Source organism: Plecotus auritus (genome assembly GCF_963455305.1).
Source record: "Plecotus auritus genome assembly, chromosome: 2".
Taxonomy (NCBI): domain Eukaryota; kingdom Metazoa; phylum Chordata; class Mammalia; order Chiroptera; family Vespertilionidae; genus Plecotus; species Plecotus auritus.
Window position 1 is genome coordinate 182,232,214 of NC_137771.1, and position 23,143 is coordinate 182,255,356.

The 23,143-nt window shown below is 41.3% G+C and overlaps 1 protein-coding gene across 7 annotated transcripts in view; it reads right to left on the bottom strand.

The window, feature by feature from the left end:
* The window catches only part of ST6GAL1 (ST6 beta-galactoside alpha-2,6-sialyltransferase 1), a 112,090-nt gene that overhangs the window by 32,711 nt on the left and 56,236 nt on the right, over positions 1-23,143 (bottom strand). For all 7 annotated transcript variants that reach the window (XM_080654051.1, XM_080654046.1, XM_080654047.1 and 4 more), the window contains exon 3: positions 1,333-1,466. The gene's annotated coding sequence lies outside the window, so the exon portion shown is untranslated. The remainder of the gene's footprint in view (positions 1-1,332; positions 1,467-23,143) is intronic.

Consider the following 23,143-nt stretch of genomic DNA (forward strand, 5'->3'; position numbering starts at 1 on the left):
GAGATAAGGAGGGAAATTTTTATTAGCACCATTTACAGCTAAAGAAACTGAGATTTTTAAAAAAATGTAAATTATTTTCAATGTGGCATGAGTAATTTGGAAATAGTGGAGTTGGGAATTAACTTTTCTGTGGATGAGTGAAATGAAACACAAGGTAGGGAGGCGGGCCCTGATTCACTGTCTGGAGAGCTGAGACTCAGAAAGGGCTTGTATTCAGCTTCCTGCCAGCACCTACTCTCCAAAGTTGAGTTTCCCGAGAAAGAGGCATTCAGCCACACAGCCAGACACAACACAGACCTGCAACTTTAAAACAGCCTCATCCTCTAGGTACAACACAGACCTGCAACTTTAAGACAGCCTCAGCCTTTAGGATCCGTGCCCTATCATGGCCTCAAGAAATTCATCTGACACCTCCCGGCTCTCTTGAACAGCACCCTCTGTGAGACCCCAAGTCCACCAACTGTTGAAGCTTCTCGACATAGGCACTTCGAGTTTCAAGACCTCATCTCTCAAGCTGTTCTAAAGAGATAGGGACTGAAGAAATTTAACCTAAGCAGCCCAAAGTAAAGGAAGAAGGTAGGAAATGTTTTCTCCCCAAATTCTTTGGGAAAATATACCAAACTCTGAATTTCCCAATCTATTAAGCTCCCAGGCCTTTACACGGCTGCACTCTCTCCCCTAGTCCATTTGTCTGGCCATTAGACAGCATGACCTTTCCGCTGCTGACCTCCTGTGGAGCCCACCTCCATTTTAGCACCTTTCTTGCTCTGTCCTCTGGCATCCAGTGCTAGCTTTTCACACTGATCTCTGCCAGAGGGAAACTCCTCCTGGATCATTTCTGAAACCCAGTACCCAGCGCAGTGTTTAGAAAAAAGGGGCACTCAAAAGGATTATTGAGCAGATGGGACTGTATCAATGAATCCTTACAACTCCCTCAGACTTCTAGAAGAATACAATGACACTCATGTTATCACCTACAGAGAACAAGTCAACACTGAACCAACAGAAAGAAAATCCCTGCCAAACTGAGGCTCCACCGCCTGCCCGGCTATCTACCACTGCACGCGTGGCATCAAATGCAGGATTGGGCACACAGGTAGATTTACAGAATAACTTCAAATCTTGTGTTTATAGAGTATAGACAGAGGCAAACCACCTATCCTCATCCCTCACTGAATCAACCAAAAACAAACACATGAAGGAAACAGCAAAGCTGTAGCTGAACATTGAGACCCTGTGACCCTTATCAGTACATTCTACCACACCATTTTTTTATTCAGGGAGGTTCCCTTTTGCTGCCTTCTGGAGCCCACACCTCCGGGTGTTTCTTACCTGCTCTGGGTAATCCCTGGGGGCTGCAGGAGATCCAGGTCCTCAGGATCTAGCACTATTCTTCATGGGAGGGATATGTGCTTTATTAGGTCTGGAGGCCAAGGCTCATTTTTCTCAGAATGATGAACAAACATCTGCAAATACAAAAAAAAAGGGGAGGAGGGGGCGGTTAGAGCTGTTTTCCAACAGGGGCAGGGTTAAAAATTAACAAGATAGCAGGCACTTCTGCTAGTCTCCATTGGAGGCCCTGGTCCAGGCTATGGCTCAATCCAGGAAGCCCTGAGGACTCAGAAAAAAAAAAAAAAAAAAAAGACAAGAGCCTATTACAGGTGCAGTGCCCTGGGTCTATGAACAGCACAGACAGCTAGGAATAGACAGATATTAGATAAGAACATGCTAGAAAAGTAAAGCAGACACCACAGATAAATCTGAGAAGAACAGATTGTTTAGTCATTGGTTTAGGGACATATAAATAGCAATTTGGGGGAGAGAGAATTTAGTTCATCTCAAAATAAACTCTAGACAGTCTTTTAAAATTTGTTTATTATCAAAGAATATTTAGTGAAATGTGAAAGTTTAATTATGTAATGTTAATATAAAAAATAGGTCATAAGCAGTATATCATACACTATCCAAATAGAGAAAAATACAATTTTTAAAATGTGCATGTGAGAAAGAAAAAGGACAAAAAACAAAATAAACCAAAAAAAACCTGTATGGTAGAATAATGTGGTTTCACTTCTTACACATTTTTTGTATATTTCAAATTTCTAAAGTGTAAATGCATTACTCTTAGAGTGGGGAAAATGTTATAAAAATATAATTTTTAAAGGCTAAAAACAATTCTATATTTGTCAGCTCTTTCTTCTTTCTGGTGGAATCTAAAAAAATAACAAGGAAAAGTCTAATAGTCTCAGTTGCATGAAAATCCCAACTTTTATGCAATGAGAAATACTGTAATAAAAAGGAAAACAAGAGTCAAGGTATACACAGGGTTAATACAGTAAAAGCCTCTCAAACAGGCAATCAACATGAGCAGGCAGACAAATCACAAAATAGAAAATGCAATTAACAAGCATATGAAATTATGATTAATCTTAACACAGAAGAGGCAACTGTAAATTTAAAATATATAACATACACAGAATGTACATTAGCCAGCCAGTTTCAAAATGATAATAATACTCATTTCTGGACAGATTGTAATGAAATCGGAATATTTCAAAGAAGTAGTAGAAATGAATTTAACCTTTTTAGAAAGTATTCAGGCCATAGAATTAAAAGCTTGTGACTATTATCATACTTCTAGGAAATAAAACTAAATAAATAATTCAAAGAAAAAGATTATACATTTTGGTTTCTTCACATGAAATGATTTCCTTCCTAATTTTCAGTGTGTTGAGGACTGAAAGAGGATTAATGGCATAAAGAATGAGTTTTATAAGGCAATAGGAACATGTAAAAAAATAGTTTTCAATTTCAAAATTATTTATAATGGTGAAAAATCTAAGGTTAGCAACTAAGCTCCCAGCAATAGGAAAATAATTAAATGATGGTATATCCACCATCTATAATAATAAAAGCATAATATGCTTATTAGACCTGACATCCCTCCGTCCTTCCAGATGAAGCTGGGGCTGCAAGGGAAGCTCGGGTCCCAGGTGCCAGAGGGAAGCTGGTGCCAGCAGCTGGGAGAAGGAAGGACTACTCTTGCATGAATTTCATGCATCGAGCCTCTAGTCCAGCCATGGGCAAACTACGGCCCGCGGGCTGGATCCGGCCTGTTCGGCTGTTCTATCCGGCCCGCGGAGCCGAAAGAGCGGAGGGCTCTCTTGCTCTCCCCTCCGCTCCTTTACTTTGAATTTATATTAGTTCACACAAACACTCCACCCATGCTTTTGTTCTGGCCCTCCGGTCCAGTTTAAGAACCCATTGTGGCCCTCGAGTCAAAAAGTTTGCCCACCCCTGCTCTAGTCCATATATATAAAAAGCCAGGGACCACCACGACCGTAAAAACCGGACGGATGACGGAACAGGCTGCGTGGGGGTGACCAGGTCGGCAGGGGGGTTTGTGAGGGACGACCAAATGACTGAACAGCAGGCTGTGTGGCGCAACCAGGCCAGCAGGGGGGGTAGTGAGGGGTGACCAAATGACTGAACAGCAGGCTGCGTGGGGCGACCAGGCCGGCAGGGGGGTTAGTGAGGGATGACTAAATGACTGAACAGCAGGCTGTGTGGCGCAACCAGGCCAGCAGGGGGGGCAGCGAGGGGCAACCAAATGACCAAACAGCAGGCTGTGTGGGGTGACCAGGCCGGAGGGGGGGGCAGTTGGGGGCAACCAGGCTGGTGGGGGGGCAGTGAGAGGTGACCAGCCCAGTAGAGGGGAGCAGTTGGGGGTGACCAGGCCAGAAGGGCGGGCAGTTAGGGGCAACCAGGCAGGAAGGGGGGGGCAGTTAGAGGCAACCAGGCCAGCAGGGGGTTAGTGAGAGATGACCAAACAACTGAACAGCAGGCTGCGTGAGGTGATCAGGCTGGCGGGGGGGGCGGGGGGGCAGTTAGGGGCTATCAAGCAGACAGGCAGGTGAGCCATTAGGAACCAGCAGTCCAGGATTGTGAGAGGGATGTCCAACTGCTGGTGATCGGGCCTAAAATGGCAGTTGGACATCCCCTGAGGGTTCCCGTTTGGAGAGGGTGCAGGCTGGGCTGAGGGGACCCTCCACCCCCCACCATGCACAAATTTCGTGCACCAGGCCTCTAGTCTATATATATAAAAGCCTAAGCAACTGAACCACCGAACCACCAGTTGACCAGTTGCTATGATGCGCACTGACCACCAGGGGGCAGATGCTCAATGCAGGAGCTGCCCCCTAGTAGTCAGTGCTCTCCCACAGACAACCTCCTCCGGTTTCTCTCCCGGCCAGCCCGATCGACTCTGATCAGGACTGGGAGAGATGGCCCTGATCAGCCCCAATAGCTGGCCAGGCCAAGGGATTCCACCCTTGCACAAATCCATGCACCAGGCCTCTAGTTATAAAATATGTATGTGTGTGTGTATAATTGTGTATGAATTTAACTACCAATGAGAAAGAAAATGCTTAAATATTATAACAAAGAAAATGAAACAGAAAATGTTACCATTATGAATAAGTCATGCACATCCAAATACCTAGAAAAAATGTACATGGTTGAGACCAGGCAACTGTTGATGAGTAAACTGACAAGAGATAAATTCTCATCTTTCAGTTTGACTGCCTTTATTCTTATTATTTTATTTGAGTAATTAAAGTAAAACTATTGAGTAATTTAAGTAAAACTAAAGAAAAAATATTGAAAATACACTTCAACCTGTGCATCAACTTGATACACAATGTTGAAATGGCCTTGAAACCTGTGCCGGGAGATGCAGCATTAACAGAACTAAGAGAAAGCTCTGGTGGCCACAAACTGGCTTCATCCCATGAAGTAGAAGGAAATCCTTCCTTGAAGCCTGGGGTTCAAGTTGGGGGAATTTCAGCTTTTCATAACCAGGAAACAGGCAGGCAGGCCCTAAGAATGACTCACAGGGCAAAAGTCAGAGGTGTCATTCTGTTCTTTGTCAAAAATTTCAGGGGTTTTACTTATGAATTCAGAGAACTGAGTCCTTAGCAGCCTCCTGGCAGAATCAGTAAATATTTCTGATCATTATCCTTCTTTTCATGTCATGTAACTTTCCTTTGTGGCATGGGAGTTTGTAATGATACATGTATTCACATTATTATTTGGTTACCTTTGTCTCCTCCTAAAAAAAAATGTAATTCCATAAGCAAAAACTTCATCAGCTTTCTTCATTCACTACTATCTTCAGTGCCCAAATGAGTGTTTGGCACATAGTAGACATTTAATAACAATTTGTTGAGTGAATGAATGAATGAATGAATGACTGGTGGGAGGGAGGGAGGGAAAGTTGCCAGCTCTTAAGAGTTCTGTTTCCTCAGACATCATTAATGGAAAAGATTCTTTCTCAGCAGCCTCCCAGGGAACACTGGGGCAGTCACTTGACCTTTGGATGATGCCTCTTGCCAATGAATACTGGTTCACTGCCATCCCCTCAAGGTGTGAGCTGCTGGGGCATGAGACTTTTGTCTGGGTTCAGAGCACAGACATCAGAGGAGTACAGAAAACCCAGATCTTCCTCCCTCACATCAACTGCATCTGCTTGGAACAACTTGTCCTCTGAGAAGATAAGCATCACTCCCCACTCTTGATTTCCAAAAATCAACCAGTTGAAACAAAAGTAGTGCAACTGTCAATCTAAATCTATTGTAGGTAATGAGGGCCTTCCAAAAATAGTCACTGCTGCTCATGAGATAGTAGGGGTGATCTTCAACCAGCTGCAGAAGTGATAACAGAATCCTCAACTCACGGGGTGAGAAACTTTAGTAACCATGATAATAATAGCTACCAAGTGCTAAGCACTAACTATGGCTTAGGGGTTGAGTAAGAGCCATAGAATTAGACTGATCTGACCAAGAGTCCAAACTCTTACCTCTCACCATTACATGACCTTGGGCAAGTTACTCAACCCCCTAACACTCAACTTCTTTATCTGTAAAACAGAACTAAAGAAAACAGAGCCTATCTCATAGGATTTTTTTTTTTTTAATAATCAAGTAAGAACATACCCCAAAGATTATACAATATGGCCTGTGACAAATATTATACACATCACTTCTTACCATCACCTACTCTGTGGATACCATTACTATCCCCATTTTATGAATGGGGAAACCAAGGAAGGGAAGATGAGTAATTTGCCCCGAGTAACTCAATTGTGGCACTCCACATGTCCATGCTCTTTCATGCCTTTGTAGCCCTGCACGTAATGTTCCCTCTGTATAAAATGTCCTTTCCTACCTTTTTCACATGGGGGCACACCTACTCAGCCTCCACACCAGCTCAAGTGTCACCTGGACTCTGAAGCCTTTCTTGGCCCCACAGATTAACACAACTCCACTGTTGTGTCTAGCTTTCATCAAACTACATGACATTTATCTGTTTGCAGGTTTGAGAACTCCTTTAAAATTTATCTCTGTTCTCCTGTGTCTAGCCAAACTCTTCTCTACCCAGGTCCTTGAATATTTTAGGTCCTGAATCACTATAATTCTCTCCAACCCTATTTCTGTCAGAATTTGTGGTGATATCAACATCCACCTGCGTTATTATTCTAGTCCCCTGGTTTCTCAGTTCTTTGATCTCCTCTACTCCAATGATTGTGACCTCAGCCCCTCACTCCCAAGGCCATATCTCTGATCTTGTCATTTACAAAAAATATTCTCCCTCTGTAGTCTTGATTTCAGGCATACCCTCTGTAATCACCACTCCTTTCTTTGCAGCTGAGTCCAATTAATACCCAACCCCAACAATGGAACGAGTAAACTGACCTCATGCCTCTTACTTCCTTTATATCCCCTCTTATCTTCCCACCCAGCTTAAATTCCATGGTCAGTTGTTAAATTGAGCTCTCTCATCACATGGTTGAATAAACCCCAATCCTGGTTAAACCCAACTCTCTGTCCCACTCCACACCTGCAAACATGTAGCTGAACATGGCTAGAGAAAATCACACTGTGATGCTTACTGATTTCACTTCAAGTTCACAGTCACTAACTACAAGTAGCTACTTAATGCTTCCCAGAAATCATGTGGTACTTTTTCAGTCAATTCATCTGCCACTCTCCTAGGGGACTATCTGACCCCTACACACATACCATGAAAGCTCTCTTCATCCTCATGGAGGAAAAGGAAGCTACCAGAATAGAACTTTCATACACATGTCTTTGTACTCAGCTACCCACCCTACCTGCATTTATGCCCAAATGATCTTTTGTTCCTAGGGATGAATTAGATGCATCCAACACTTAAAATATCCAACATTTGTCCACTATGTCCTATGTACTCTTAACTACTTCAGGACATTCTTGTTGAAAATTTTCCTTTTTTTCTTCTGCATCAATAGGTATCCCTCTCTCAAAGATCATGTCCATCAGCATATAGACATGCTATTATTTTTCCTATCTTAGAAAAAAAAGAAACTCTCTTGACTGAGGCAGCCACCACTGATAGTGGCACACCTAAGACAGTGTGTGCTTTCAGATGTGAGGCAATAGGAAATACACAGCACTTTCTATGAAAAATTCTTGACCAAAATGTAGACTAAGTATATAGATCAAGCCTTTATAATCAATTCCAGTTTTCAGGAACTATAGCAGAAAAAGAGCAAGTTAAATGATACCATAAAGAGGTTTTCAGACAAATTCTGGAAGCAGGACATTCTACAGGACAACAAGTCAATGCACATGACAAACAAATGACTTGAGAGATACAATGATCATATGCAATATATAAACCTTGCTTGAATTTCTAGTTGAACAAAACCCACTGAGAAAAATAGTAATATTTGGATATAGATTTGATAGTATATGATATTATGAAATCACTTTGCTACTTTTTTAGATATTATTATTATATTTGTAGTTATGTTTTTTTAAAACCCTATACATGTGAAGCAGTTAGAGATTAAATCTATTTTCAAATACTTCAACCAAAAAATAGATAGAGCAAATATAAGAAATATGTCATTTTTTAAAAAACATGTATTCCAATTAAGCTATGTAAGAAGCAAGAGTAATGTAGACTCTTCTTAGACAACATTTTTTGGGAGTGGGGAGAGTTTGAAAGAGCTTGAAGGAAGAAGTTATGGTAGATAATTGTTTCTGTTTCACTGAAGGAATTAACTGAAAAAGATATATGACTTTATAAAAGTCGCATAATTAGCCACTGCATGAGTTTTTAATACAGTCCATTTCTCCATTCCTCCTGCAAAACCTCTTGACCAGCTCCTGCCCTTTCTCTTCCCTTCACAGTAAAAGAGCTGTCTCTAGTCACTATTTCCCATTTCCCTCTTCCCATTCTCTCATGAACCCACTCCTTTAGGCCTCCCCTTGTCCATGAAACTACTTGTCTATATCACCAAAGACCTCCATGGCCTCCACACTCAGTCTTCATCTGATTCAGCCTATCAACAGTATTTTATTCAGTTGGTCACTTCCTCCTCCTAGTTTCCAAAACCTACTCTCCTGGTTTTTCTCCATTTAACTGGTCACCCTTTCTCAGTGGTCTGTTGCTGGTTCCTCCACCTCTACACACAGAAGTGCCCCTACATTCTCTACTTTGTTCCATCTATACTCACTTTACTGATGGTGAGCTCCCAGCCTGTAGTCTGCACTCAGTACACTTTTGGAGATGTGCACTAAAATGAGTTCAGAAAGAAGGTTTTTTCAGAAAGAAAGTTCTTAATTTTTTAAAAAACCAGTAGCGTGAGGGTGGGGCATAGAATAAAACACTGTACTCATTCCGCAATTCACTGTCATCCATGACCTGAGAGGGGTGGCAGCAGCCCAGAGAACAAAGAGGATCAGACTTAGAGCACACCAGAATGATTAAAATGACTTATTAAACGCAGATTCCTGAATTCTACCTCAGTCATTCTGATCCAAGTCCTTGGAGATGGGGCTCAGAAATCTGCATTTAGCAAACACCCCAGCGTGATTCTGAAGCAAGTGGCCCCAACTATACACCATTCTGTGAGAAACAGGTAGCTTAGAATAATATTACTCAAAAGTGCTAGTCTGAGAAAGCTTTATCAAGATCCAGGATGAGAAAAGTACAAAAATTCAGTATAATCAACTTCTATAGAAATTTGAAAGAGTAATTTTATGCCTGCTGAATATAATAATAACTTTTAAAATAGGAGCTTGTTCTTTTTATTATTTCATTATTCTATTGATGTGTGAGAACGTGGGGAAAGAAAACCCAGTTCTTCGCCACCAATAGGTGGAGAACCTTCGCTTTGATGAACAAGTTCAGGCTCTGTCATCTCCAAGCCCAGGTTCATATCCTGACTTTTCTACCTGTCAGTTCTATGTTTGTCTTCTTCTGTAAAATCTGTGTCTTCATCTGTACAGTATGGATAATAATACTTTAAAATATACTTCTGCAGGATTGTGGTGACAATTTAATGATGGACTTTATTGCTTTGTAGTTGGCAAATCTGAGAAGCAAGTGAAAGGAAGCCACAAGAGAGTTACAAAGTGCCTGCCTTTCTGTGTTTGCTAGTGTTTACCTGAGGATAAGCCCAGCTGCCTGGCTAACGGTGGGGAGGGGGAAATCCTGCCTAGATCAAAGCCCTGAAGATAAAGGGGCTTTCATACTGCTTGTCCCAGCTGTTCCAGACCCAGGTGGCAAAAAGGGTCTCTGAGTAGAGATTAGATCTTTTCCCAGCCAGGCAGGCACTGATGGAGAAGATTATGAAGTCCTCAGACATGCCTGAGTACACTTCCCTGAGATTTGCTAAAACATGGAGAACAAAACTTTGTAGGGGGTGTTGAGTTCCCACTGCAGATAGGGCAGCTACTCCGTGGTTTCTGACCAGAATTGGCCACTTTGGAGAGCTCCAAACTCAGGGTTAAGAGAGCCACTGCAGAGGGAAATTACAAGACACCTGCTAGTCTTCAACCTACACCTTCAGCAGGTGCATATTTATAGAAATATTTGCCTTCCTATTTGGCAGGTGCCTGGAGAAAGTAGGCATTTCACAGCCCATCAGCTCCCTTTCTGTATGCTGCCCACCCCCAGCCCCAGCAAGCATCTGCCCAATCTTACCACACTAGAGACCACTCTGCACTCCACTCCTCAAGGGTACGCTGAGGAGGAAGAAGCAAACAGGAGGGTTGAATAAATACTGCACACACACACACACACACACTCGTCTTTCCTTCATACCAGAGAAAAGAAAATAGACCTCCCTCCTCCTCGGTAAGAGGAACTCTTTCACCTCCTCATCATTAAAAAAGAATTCAGTTAGAATTACAGAAGTTTTTATACATACAAAAAGGTATAGGGGTGAGTAAAAAGGCTGTGGTACCTTTACACAAAAGACTACTACTCAACCATAAAGAAGAAGGAAATCTTATACTTTGGGACAACATGGGCGGACCTGGAGAGTATTATGTCAAGTGAAATAAGGCAGTCAGAGAAATTCAAGTACCTTTTGACTTCACTTATATGTAGAATCTAATGAATAAAATAAACTAACAACAACAAACAGTACATAGATAGAGAACAGAATGACAGTTGTCAGTGGGGAGGGGAGTTGTGGGGCTTAGTGGAAAAGGTGAAGGATTAAACAAAACAAACAAACAAACAAACAAACAAAAAACTCATAGACAGAGACAAGAGCATGGTGATTACCAGAAGAGAAGAGGGTGGGGTGGATAGAGAGGGTAAAGCAGGGGTAAATGCTGATGGAAACTTGACTTGGGGTGGTGAACACACAATACAATATACAGATAATATATTATAGAATTGTACACCTGAAATCTGTGTAATTTTATTAACCAATGTCCTCCAATAAATTCAATAAAATTTTTAAAGTTTATTTCTATTAATTTCAGAGATGAAGGGAGAGAAAGAGAGATAGAAACATCAATGGGAGAGAATCATTGATCGGCTGCCTCCTGCATGCCCCCTACTGGAGATTGAGCTGCAACCCGGGCATTTGTCCTGACCAGAATTGAACCATGACCTCCTGGTTCATAGGTCAAAGCTCAACCACTGAGCAACACCGGCCAGGCTAATTTTTTAAAACATTTTTAAAGGTATAGGGAATAACATCATGAGCCTCCCTGTTTTCATAAATCAGCTCCAAAGATTAATACACACACACACACACACACACACACACACACACATATCCACAATGCATTAGCACCTAATATCCAATTCACTTTCTTTTTTTCCTCTTTTTATTGAACCTCTTCACCCAATTCACTTTCAAATTGTTATCAATTCTATTAAAAATGTCTTTTACATCAAATTCTTTAAATGATGATTCAAACAAGGTAGACACATTTTGTTTGCATGATATGCTGCTCTTAACTCTCTCTTAATTTATAACAGTTCCCCACTCCCTTAATTTTCTTTTTCATGACATATATTTGTTGAAGAAACTAAGTAATTTACACTGAATCTGGCTGATGAAATCCTCTTAGTATTAACTTACTCCTCTTTGCTCTGTTTCCTCTAAGCTGAGTGTTAGATTTCAAGACTTGTTAAAATTCAGCGGTTTCAGGTTCATTGGTTCTCCCAATTTTTTTATACCTAAGAGGATCTAAGTCCTGGTTGTCTAAGGGAGTTGGAGTGGGGAAAATGCACAGAGAGGCCTGAGCTCCTCCACTTTGCAGTGGTCCCTATAAAAACAACAAACACCACTACTCATAAATAAGTTCATTCGTTCAGCAAATGCTTATTGTCTACTGTGATCCAAATTGGAGACACAGCAGTGCAGAAAGCAGCCAGAATTTGCCTTTGAGTGAGGAGGTAAATAAAGGGTAAAACAAAATAAATATGTGTGTAATGGTATAATTGCTCTGCAGAAAATTAAAGCAGGTAAGATGGAGAAGGCATTTGAGCAAAGACTGAAGAGACGTAAAAGAGGGGTCATGCAGATTTCTGAAGGAATAGGGTTATAGGTGGAGGGAACAGCAAAATCCCTAGACTATGTCTGGCCTGTTTCAAGGACATCATGGAGGCCTGGAACATAGTGGGCAAGGAGAAGGGCAGTCTGAGGTGAGGTCAGGGAAGTAATTAGGAGCAAGGATCATGTAGGGCCTTAGGCTGGCATAAGGTCTCTAAGACTTGGCCTATGTATGTTTGAAAGGGATCATTCTGGCTGCTGCATTGAGAACCAACTGTGGTGTGCAGAAGGTTGGGGGAGGTTAGAGGGGAAAAATAGACCCATCAAGAGCCTACAACAATCTAGGTGAAAAAGGCCCATGAGCCCATTTACTGAGCTCTTACTGGGCGCTAGCATTTTATATATGTTACCAAATTGAATCCTTACCACCACCCTATGGGGTAGGGTATTAACAATTCTCATTTATAAACCATAAAACTCCAAGGCTCCAAGAATTTAAGCCATTTGCTCAAGATGTCATTGAAAATGGTCACACTAGAGAGTGAGCCAGATTATTCTAACTTGCAAGCTGCTCGTGCTATCCAACATATGTCCCTCTACTCAGGGCCCTTCTAAGGATCCTTAGGATCCGAAGTTACTGTCCCTAAAGACCTTGACACATGATAGCCCCCTGAGACTACCTCAGCTAACCATGTGCCTCTGAGAAATGGTCCATGTGTCCTGGATTTCAGAAACGCCCAAAATGATCATGAACTTTTCCTAAGATCGTGAATTCTTAATTTGTTTCACCTGAGCTGCCAGTTAATCCTGTAATAATACCTCTTCCTATTTCCTCATTTCAGGGATGGCTGGCTGCTCCACCAAAAATGTGCTCTTTATATGGTAGATGCCATATAGAGTTGTGGTTGAAAGTGGCAACCCACCCAGGGATTACATTTTCTAGCAAGTGTGCACTCATACACACACACACACACACACACACACACACACACACACACACCCTATATCTGGGTGGACAATATGACTAGTTATCACCAATAAAATGTGAACAAAAATAATGTGTCACTTCTGGGCTTAGGTGATTAAGAAGTGAGACTATTTGTTATGGCAGCTGGCTTTACTCTAATTAATACTGCCACTTAGAAGGACTTCTTAAATATTTGTTTCTACTGGTCTAAGAACATCTGCAGAAAATTCTCAGCTATATATTTTTTTTATCACCCACACAGTTCTCTGCTCATCCCAGCATTTCACTAGCATGGTGAAAAAACAGATGCTTCCCTTAATTCAGCCACACCAAATACCTTTTGTATTTGTTTCCCCTGCTATAATACCCAGGTTCTGAAAGATGTTGTCAGCCAAATTTAATTAAGAATTTGAGTTCTTATTTGTTATCAAATAAACAAAATATTGCTGCCAATAAGAGCTTCTGACCAGTATCAGATTGTCATTGTCATCCCTGTCAGTTGATAAAAGTCCAGCATGATATAAAGAAACTTGATGATTTCTTCAGCCTATGCAGGTTTGTGGGGATAAATGTGCTTCTCCCATCTGGCTTTTTGAAAAACTGAAAGTGTCTGGTGGGTCACAATGAGGCTGGCCTTAACCAGGAAAGGAATTCCGGTTTGTATGGCCTGAAACTTACTCCAAGATAATCATAACTTTCTGATCCCAACTGGCCTCCTAAAAATCACATTCTACTGGTAGGCTAGACACTGAGAAGTGCTTACAAAACTATTTCCAACTGCTCCCAACTAGGTAGAATTGAGACATTTTAAGCTTATCTGGAAGAATCTGACTCCCATTCTGGCATAAAAATCAGAGTAGCAGCAATGTAAAATTGAAATTTTACCTGCTCATCATTTCAGCACGCAGCAAACACTTGAATACACAGCAGCAGTTACATCAGAAAGATACCCCACCCCTAGGACAGAACAGGAGAACTGTTATAGCTGGGTAGGGAAATTAGGCTGCCCAGAGTTCTCAAGGGCTAAAGAGCAAAGGAGGAACAAATGCAAATAACACAGGAGGGAAAGAGTTATATGGAAAGATCAAAAACTAAGAATTTTCTCTTAAATCCTGATAACAAAGGTCTGATGACCTACATCTCTCTCTTCAATCCCAGTTTAATTATCTTTCAGGAGAACAATGATGTCTGCTAATATTGTCTTCAAAATAATTTCTTTCAGGAACTCCTGGGCTGAAAATGATGCCAGGGGCTGTTTATTCTACCCTTCCATCAGGAAGTCAGGGCCAGAGTTTCTTGACAGAATCATAGAAGTGAGCTCCTCTTAAAATCACCAAGGTGACAACTATTTATCTCTCTTACCTTAGCAATTTGGTCTCTTTCCTAGGACCAGCCCAAGGCCAACTGGGCCTCTACACAAAGAGAAAAGGGGGGAGAATGTAGAAGAGAAAAAGTTTGATCAAGTCTGTCCTTAGAGGTGCACCCTACTCCTAGTCCTATAGCCATAAATGTCAGTGTAGGTAAAAGAAACCACTTAGAACACCACTTCTCTATCCTACCTTGGCTTTAGCATCATCTAGAAAGCATTTTAAAAATGTAGGATGCCAAACCTTTGGTAGATTCTGATTTAATTAGTCAGGACCAATAAACATTAATAGAGACTTTACTGGAAGGAGAGGGGACATTGCCAGTCCAGTCGCCATGGGTGATGAGTCAACACATGGTCTAAGCATTCAATCCCTACTTAACACAGACTCTTCCACAACCCAGGGAGCTTGCTGCCTCCTGATGGCCCAGAGTTATTGAGGAGCTGGCAGGGCCTCAAATTCAATCAGGTCTTTGAGAATTTCAGGCCAAATTGTCATCAATTCTGAGCTCCTAACAAAGAGGAGATGTGAATAATTTATATCTGTGATAGGACCAAGAGTAGTCAACACTACTAGAGAGAGAGTTAACAGCCATTGCATCAAAGTGCACCTTTCACCTTTCTCTGCTCCTTAAGGTGATCTTGACTTTGATTACCAGGTGGCACAGGCAGCACGATTAACCTCTTTGGGGGAGTGTTCTGTCCTCTGATCGATCCCAGATGAAGGCTCACACTCAATTTCCACTCTTGTCAGGAAGTGATGGAAATAACTGCTTGTGAACTACAGCTCCCAAAGAAAACAGACTGCTAGTCCATGTCACCGTAAGGTTATACTCAGTGATGAATATCTTGTACTAGATTTGTAAATGCCCATGGCCCTGTATACACAGAATCACTAAAGGACAGAAATCACTTAAATTGTCCAATTATGCATGACGGCATATTTGGGGAAATGGTGGCACATATATGAGTTTCTTGCCTGTCAAGAGAACAAATGCTTCACCTTAGGGCTGTTGTCAGTAAACAAGATCTTGGTCACAAGGATGAAGAGGATGTTGAGAATTTTCAAAGATCCCAAGAGAACTTCCTCATGGGAGAACTTTGAATTTATTGTTTCAACATTCTATAGAAAAGGAAACTGAGGCTGGAGAAGGTGCTATGACCTGCCCGGGAATGTCTGGCTACTAAAGCCAGTGTGCACCCCTCCCTACAACCCAATAGTTAAGTCATCCAAAAAGTGCTAAATCCTGCATGCTGACCCAATCACATGCAGACTTGGGAGGATGGAGGGGAAGAAGGAAGGCTACCGAAGGGAAAGAGCTTGTCCTAGACTCCCCACTGTCCCTCCAAACCTTCATCAGTGCTGGCCTGGAAATGGCAGAGCTGTGAACTTACCTTTTGACCACATCCATTTACCTCAACCAATTCAAACCAGATGCTGGTTACTGTGGGCTCAGAACAGAGGCCCAGAAGTAACTGTCATCCCTTGCCCTCAAGATGCAAAGTCTTAAACACCACAAGAAATCAGACAAGACCCAAATACCTAAACCTGGACCTGGTGGCTAGGGTAGGAGGGACAGGAGGTTGGGACCTGACTTAGCCACTGTGGGTGGAGGAAGTCTTCGTTTCTGAGAGTAAGAGATGAACTTTCAGGAGTGTCACCGGTTAATAATTGCCTTTGGCTAAACATAGAACCTTGATGTTCATCTCAACAAAACTGATACCTGGTGCTTTCAGTGTTAACAATTTCACACGCTGCTCCACAGCAAAGAGAATCAGAATTTGGGACCCTCCAGGGAGTCAGAGACAAGGGGCTGTGACTGAGGAGGCTGAACTCCTGGAGAAGCCTGAAGCCAGGGCACAGGGGTGAGGTCCCAAGCTCTCCAGCCTAATCACTGCATGTACTTGAAAGTCACTTATCCTCTCTGAGCCCGTTTCCTCCCACTGCAAGGGGCTTAATACGCCTTACTTCACAGGGTTGCAATGAAGGGTAAGGAAAATAATAAATGAGAAGGAGCTTTTAAGCTATGCCATGAAACAATTATTTTACATTTCTTCCAGACAGTGCCTTAACTTCATCACCAGTTAAAGCCATCGGAAATAAAGCTGTAGATCAAGTACCACCCCCAACCTGAAGGAGCAAAAAGAAACCCTGTTTGGCAAACACTTAAGACTAAGATTTCTTCTATTGAAGTGTCATTCAACAATGAATTGAGGAAAATTATAACTGTTAAAACAATTATTTCTCTATGATCATTAAGATGAAAACACAAAATTGTTCCATTTTCTCAGAGCTTGTACACCCCCAAGAGCCCAGGGAAGATGCTGGGAAGTTGGGCTCCCGTTTCCAGAGCAGAGGGCTCACTGCCTGAGACAGGAAAAGTCAGTAGACCCAAATCCTTACAATAAAGCCTGCTGTCTTTTCTCTGGATTTTCCCTCACTTTAGGAAATAGGCCAAACTCCCAGCCCCACCCTTATGTCTCCTGCACCTGGAATGTGCCCAGGGGAAAAACAGGCAATCAGTGAGGTGGTCCTAGAGCAAGACCAGGACAGGCTGACAGCAGAGACCTGGGCACCCAATCTCAATTTCCAGAGAAATACTTCTTTTCCGGTCAGCTGTACCCATTATCTGAGCTGAGAGAGTGTTGGGGGGTTTCCTGGCCTCACCTGTGAGCCAGGGCCAAATAACGTTCAAATAACCTAAAGGATACCCACCCCCCTCAACCTTTCAACCCTCCTTCCCTACCAATCAAAAGTAGCGGGGCGGCGGGGGGCGGGGGGGGGGGGGGGGGGGGGCGCGGGGATACTGTGAGATTTCACTTGGAATTCAAGCAGACAGGTTATTTAGAATCACAACCTCCTCCTCTGTTTTGGACTCTGGTCCTGGACATAGAGTGAGAGTGGGAGGAAGATGAGGGGCCAGGGGAAGGGGCAATGAATGGGGCTGGGCTTCCCTGGAAAAGATCATGCTCCAGGTCTAAATTCTCCTCCAAAGAGTATGGTGAGACACTGCCCAACACCCCACCGGAAGTTCACCCTGATCCTCTGAGCCAAGCACTGTGAAGTGCATTTCCACTGAATCAGATGAATACTATTAGCAATCAGAATTTATCCCCCCAAAATCACCTAATTCCCCCAAAATGGATTTCCTGACTTGTGTTAGCTGCCTCCATTGCCCAGCAGTGACTGAAAGACCGTGGAGCAGGGAGATAGCAAAGAATGAAAGGTGAAGAGGCAGTGACCCAGTGTGAGCAGTAATTCCTGCAGGCAGCCTTCCCAGTGCAGGATGGGGGATCCCAGCTCTGAGCAACTTGCTGCCTCTGTGCAGCAGAGCAGTAGGTCCTTTAGTATCCTCAGCTTCTCAAGGACAAGAAAAGTCCCACCTTCAGATTGACCACTGTGGATCATGCTTTTTCCCTGTGAATCTCTACTGCCTCTCACTTGTGGAGAACAGTATGCCTACTCTATTTCTTCAGTTAAAGCATCTGAGGCTCAGAGAGCTAAAGGTTGCACAAAGGCAGTAACTAGTAAGTGGTAGAGGCGGGATTGAACCCAGGGCTACCTGTGTCTGCTTTTGCCTCTCATCTCCAAAATGGGGAGTGAGAAGGAGGCAATAAATCTCTCTTCTTCTACTCTCCTCCCCTAGGTCTTCCCCAAAAGGGTGAGAACCAATTCAGTGGCAAGCTGGGGATTCAATGTCATTGGAAATCAAAGAAATAAACACTAAAATAACAGGATACCATTTTCTCCCTCATAAAATTAACAGAGGTTAAAAATATATATAATAAAGAGCTGACAAGGGCACTCTCATATACCTCTTGTGTGAAAATAACATGCAACATCTCTTCTGAAAGGCAATTTGGCAAACTGTGTCAAAACATTAAAAATGTCCATTCTCTAACAGCTTAGTAATTTCATCTCCAAAAAGGAAATAACCAAGAGAAGCTGTAAAAGACATCTCAGCCCACGCATACCCTAAAACAACCTTGATTCACAACAATAGAGGAATGGTTAAATGTTATGGGATGTCCACAGGATGTAATATGATTAAGTGATTAAAAGTAACATTTATAAAGAGTTCTTAAAGCTTTTTTAATGATAAATTGCATACATATAGAAAACAGTATAATAAATCATCATGACCAATCTTATTTAACTGATATCCACCCAGCCCTACCTTGGGTATTTTAAGCAAATCCCAGACATCATATCATTGCATCCACACAAATGCCAACATGAATCTCTAAAAGGTACTTTTAAAAATATAACTAAAATACAATGATCAAACCTAAAATTTTAAAAAATAATTTATTTTTTTCTTAACAAAAGAGGAAAGTGTTTGTAATATAATATTAATTTATAAAGAATATTATATATCTACTAGTGGCCTGGTGCACAAATTCGTGCACATTGAAAGGAAATTAATTAGAAGAAATATTTTAATATCGCTATTCGACCTTTCTCCATAATAGAAGTGTCAACCAAATTCATGATTGACAATGACAGATCGAAACGCACACGTGCGATTGGCACCAGCGAGAGCTTTATATGTATCATTCATGGGCAAGTCAACTTAGCCTTTTATAGACAGAGAATAAACTTGCTTAATTAGACCTGCTTTCTGATTTAGCTAAACTTTTTCCAAGCCCAGTGAAGCACCCCAACTTCTCTTTCAGGTAATTGTCAGCAACATAGCAGTAAATATCAACTTGAAGCAGATTATTATTGTAGATCATGCAGGGAGAACAAAGGGTGAAATATTTAATTGCAGCAGTGTTTGATTATATTCTGCATAATGAGAAAACCTGAAGTCATTTTCAAGGCCCACCATTTCTTATTTCTTTTCAGTAGGGTCAGGTTTCTAAGCTTTCTAAATCTCCATTTTTTGGCTAATGAAAAGAAAATAGGATTCCACCAAGTCTCCTATCTACCTACTCCAGGATTTATGTGAGGATCAAATGAGATGAGGCATGGGAAAATGCTTCACAGACATTTGGTTAAAGTGTAAAATGTTTCCACCTGGCTACAAAGCAAATCATGTTCCTGGGCTGAAGAAACTGCAAGGAGGCTAGTCACTAGGGAGAGGAAGCCAAGCATTGCTACGTGACGTCATTACCCAGTGCCCATAGCCACTGTTTCCAGGCTGGGGTGGGCTGTGGGCCACATTTTGTGCCAAGGGGGTTTCAGCAGCACTGGCTGCAATTTGGAGGGGTGTCACTCCAGGGTGGTGGCAGGGCCTGTGTCCCACTTGGGGGAAGCCAAGTGTTGCTTTGTGGGCGCCAGGTCCACAGTGCCATTTCTCTGTAAATGGCTAGTGCACATCACGGCAGCTCCTGTGTTGAGCATCTGCCCCCCTGGTGGTCAGTGTATGTCATAGCAACCAGTCGGACACTTAGCATATTAGTCTTTTATATATATAGATATACTATATAATCTTAGGGGGTAAAAAGAAAAAGAGAAAGAGAAAGGGGGAATAAGGGAGAAAGGAAGAGAGGGAAAGAGAGGGAAAAGAATTTAAAAAGAGAAATGCTTATTCAGAAAAAAATGACTTGAAAATATATGCAAAATATTGTCAGTAGTCTGTTGTTAGCTCTGTGTTATGAAATTACATATAATTTGGGTTACTTTTGCTTTTTTGTGTGTATTTTTACTAATGTGAATCTACTATGTTAGATACTTATGTCTCTTGTTCTTTTATTCCTCAAGTTCAAAGTTTCCCACTGGTATCATTTCCCTTCAGCCTGAAAAACTTCCTTTAGCACTTCTTTAAGAGAAGGTCTACTGTAAACAAAGTTTCTTGGTTTTTCTTCACCTGAGAATATCTTTATTTTGCCTTCACTCTTGAAGAATATTTTTTTCTGGATATAAAATTTTAGGTTAATACTTTTTTTCTTTCAGCATTGTAAAGATGTTGTTCCACCATCTTTGGCCTACATTGGTTCAGATGAAAAGTCTGCAGTTACTTGAATGGAATTCTCTAATGCCTAAGTGCCATATTTCCCTGGCTGCTCTCAATATATATATTTTTTATCTTTGGTTTTCAGCAATTTAACTATGAAGTGGCTATATAGTTATTGTTGAGTTGATCCTGTTTGAGATTCTTTAATATGTAAGTTTATGTCTTCCACCAAATTTGGGACATTTTCAGCCATTCTATATTCAAATATTTTTCCTATACCAATCTCTTTCTTTTTACCTTCTGGAATGGCACTATAACAACAGAAATTTTAATGTTGTCCTACAGTATCCTGAAACACTCTTCATTGTTTTTCCAATAAAAAGTACATTTACAACCTGAAACTAATATAATATTGAATGTTAACTGTAATTAAAAATTTTTTAATTAAAATATCAAAAGTATATTTACAAATATTATAAATTTCTATTGATCTATCTTTAAATTCACAGACATTTTTTCCCTGTCATCTCTTTCCTGTCACTGAGTCCATGCAGTAAATTTATTACTTCAGATGTTGTCTTTTCAGTTCTAACATGCCCATCTGGTTATTTGTATAGTTTCTATTTTCTGCTAAGAGCTTCTATCTTTTCATTCATTTCAAGAGTGGAGAATGGTTATAATAGTTATTTTAAGTCTGTCTGATAATTGCACCATTTGACTCAGCTCAGGGTTGGAACATACTGTCTTTTCCCTTGAGTATTGTTCAGATTTTCCTGGATCTTTTTATACTGAGTAAACTTGGGTTGTATACTGGACTTTTGAATATTACATTGTGGGACTCTGGACCCTGCTAAAAATCTCTGAAAAATGTTGATTTTGTTTGTTTGTTTGTTTATTCATTTGTTTAGCAAATAATTAACCCACTTAGGTTCAAATTGAAAGTTCTGCCTTACCTTTTGTAACTGCTGATTTCAGTTTGGTTTTAAAAGCCTTTGATAGGCCATTTAGGTCTGCCTGTCACATAGGCAACTCATAGGTTTATCTGGAACTTGGATATAGTATTCATATAACAACTAAGTTCTCAAAACCTTTGCTGTGCTTCTTTGGATCTGTTCCACATATGCACAACTTGTAGTGTGCTCATGACTTACATCAGTCCATACACAGACTTAGTGGATGTCTTTTTCCAACTGACTGGCTTCCAGATCCTTTTCCTGGTTCCTCTGGCTGAAAAGATGAGGTTATCTCAGAGTTTCAACCTCCCACACAATTATGGTATTCCATGTGACAAAAGCCATTATGGGTCATCATTCAAGTTTTGACTCCAGTATCCTATCTGCCTGCTATTACGTCTTAGGTTCTTGTCTAGTCGCTTTTTAAATTCTGTCCAATTTTTAGTTGTAAACAGTGGTAGAGAGAGGTTGTAGTAAAATTACTTCTCTTGGCTGGTACTGCCATCCTTCCTTCTCAGTAATTTTTACTTCTCAAAATTTCACCCATTTGGAGTGTCATTCCATACACCAAAAGGTGGCGGGTCGATTTCCGGTCAGGGCACATACCCCAACTGCATGTTCAGTCCCTGGTCGGAGCACATGTGGGAGGCAATCGATTCATGTTACTCCCTTGCATCAATGTCTCTCCCTCTCTCTCTCTCTAAAATCAATGGGAATATGTCCTCAGCTGAGGGTTTAATAAACAAACAAACACCACTTCCTCCCAAGAAGCCATCCTTCTTCTCCCAACTAGAAAAATTTTCTTCTTCCTCTGAACTAAGGATGATTCAAATTTGACAATATTGAGAATCCAACTTAAAGCTAAATCTTTTCATGACTATTTTTGTTCAAACATCTGGGTTCAGAACATGGCTGGAATGATGTCAAACCCAATCAAGAAGCATCATGGTGATTAAGAGAGTGGACTTTGCCTAAATCCCAGCTTTGCTAGCTGCTGGATGTGTAACCCAATCCAAATCACTTACTTCTATAACCTCAATGTCTGCATCTATGAAATGAAAATAATAATACTTAAAACATAGAATTGTTGTGAAGATTAAATGAGTGAAAAGTTGTAAACTCCTAGAAAAATGCTATGTTGGAAATGTAAGCAATTATTATCAATCAAAATTATTACCATAACTTCACTCTGCAGATGAGGGAACCCTACAGAGGGAAGAAGAACAAGCAAACAGTTTGGCTCTCTGCCCACCTCTTACTACTAGGCTCTGAAAGTGACTGTGATTTTTGTTTCAGTAAATACTTAAAAGAGCCCAATTTGTGTGTCTGTGTGATCTGTTAAGAATGGTAGGATAATTGCTCTCCTTTGGGTTTGTGTTTTGTGTTCTAGATCATGACTACACAGGGTAGACAGGTCTGCCTGCACATAGCTGGCCTTTGTAAAAGGCAAATGGAATTGGGTCATTTTTAAGTTTACCCTCCAATGTCTTCCTGATAAACATTGAATAAAATCCAATCAAGCTGTTGGGATTTTCACAGCTACTTTTGCTGTCGGTAACCTCATCTGCTGCTGTTTCCCCACAGTCCTCACATTCCAGCTGTACTGAACTAAGGTTCACCCACCCCACCTCACCATTTCCCACTTGCACCACTGCCCTCAATATTGAGCTGAAATTTCTCTCCCTAGCACCTTGGCAAATATATAAATGCCTCAACTTCCATGCAAACTGCTCTAGAACTTCTGTGAAGTTTTCCCAGACTCTCAGGTCCCTGCGTACTTAGTCCTTCCCTCCCTGTGTCCCACAGCTCTCTGTAGGCACCCTAGTAGCACTCTCTGGTGGGTGGTAATCACATGTTATAGGTCCCCCTCTCTCTCACTACACTGGTGTCTTTCAAAATATGTTTTACTTTACATTAGTGGATCTCAAAATCAATTTAGAGCATCACTACCTAACTTTAAAAATGGACTAAATTAGTCAAGAAAATAGAATTTATTGCACTGCATGTAATAAGGGTGGGTCATGTTTCATGAAACTTCCGTTTTAAATAATTAGAAAGATAGATACAGACAGATGACCGATAATGAATTCCTATGAACCCATGATTCAGATT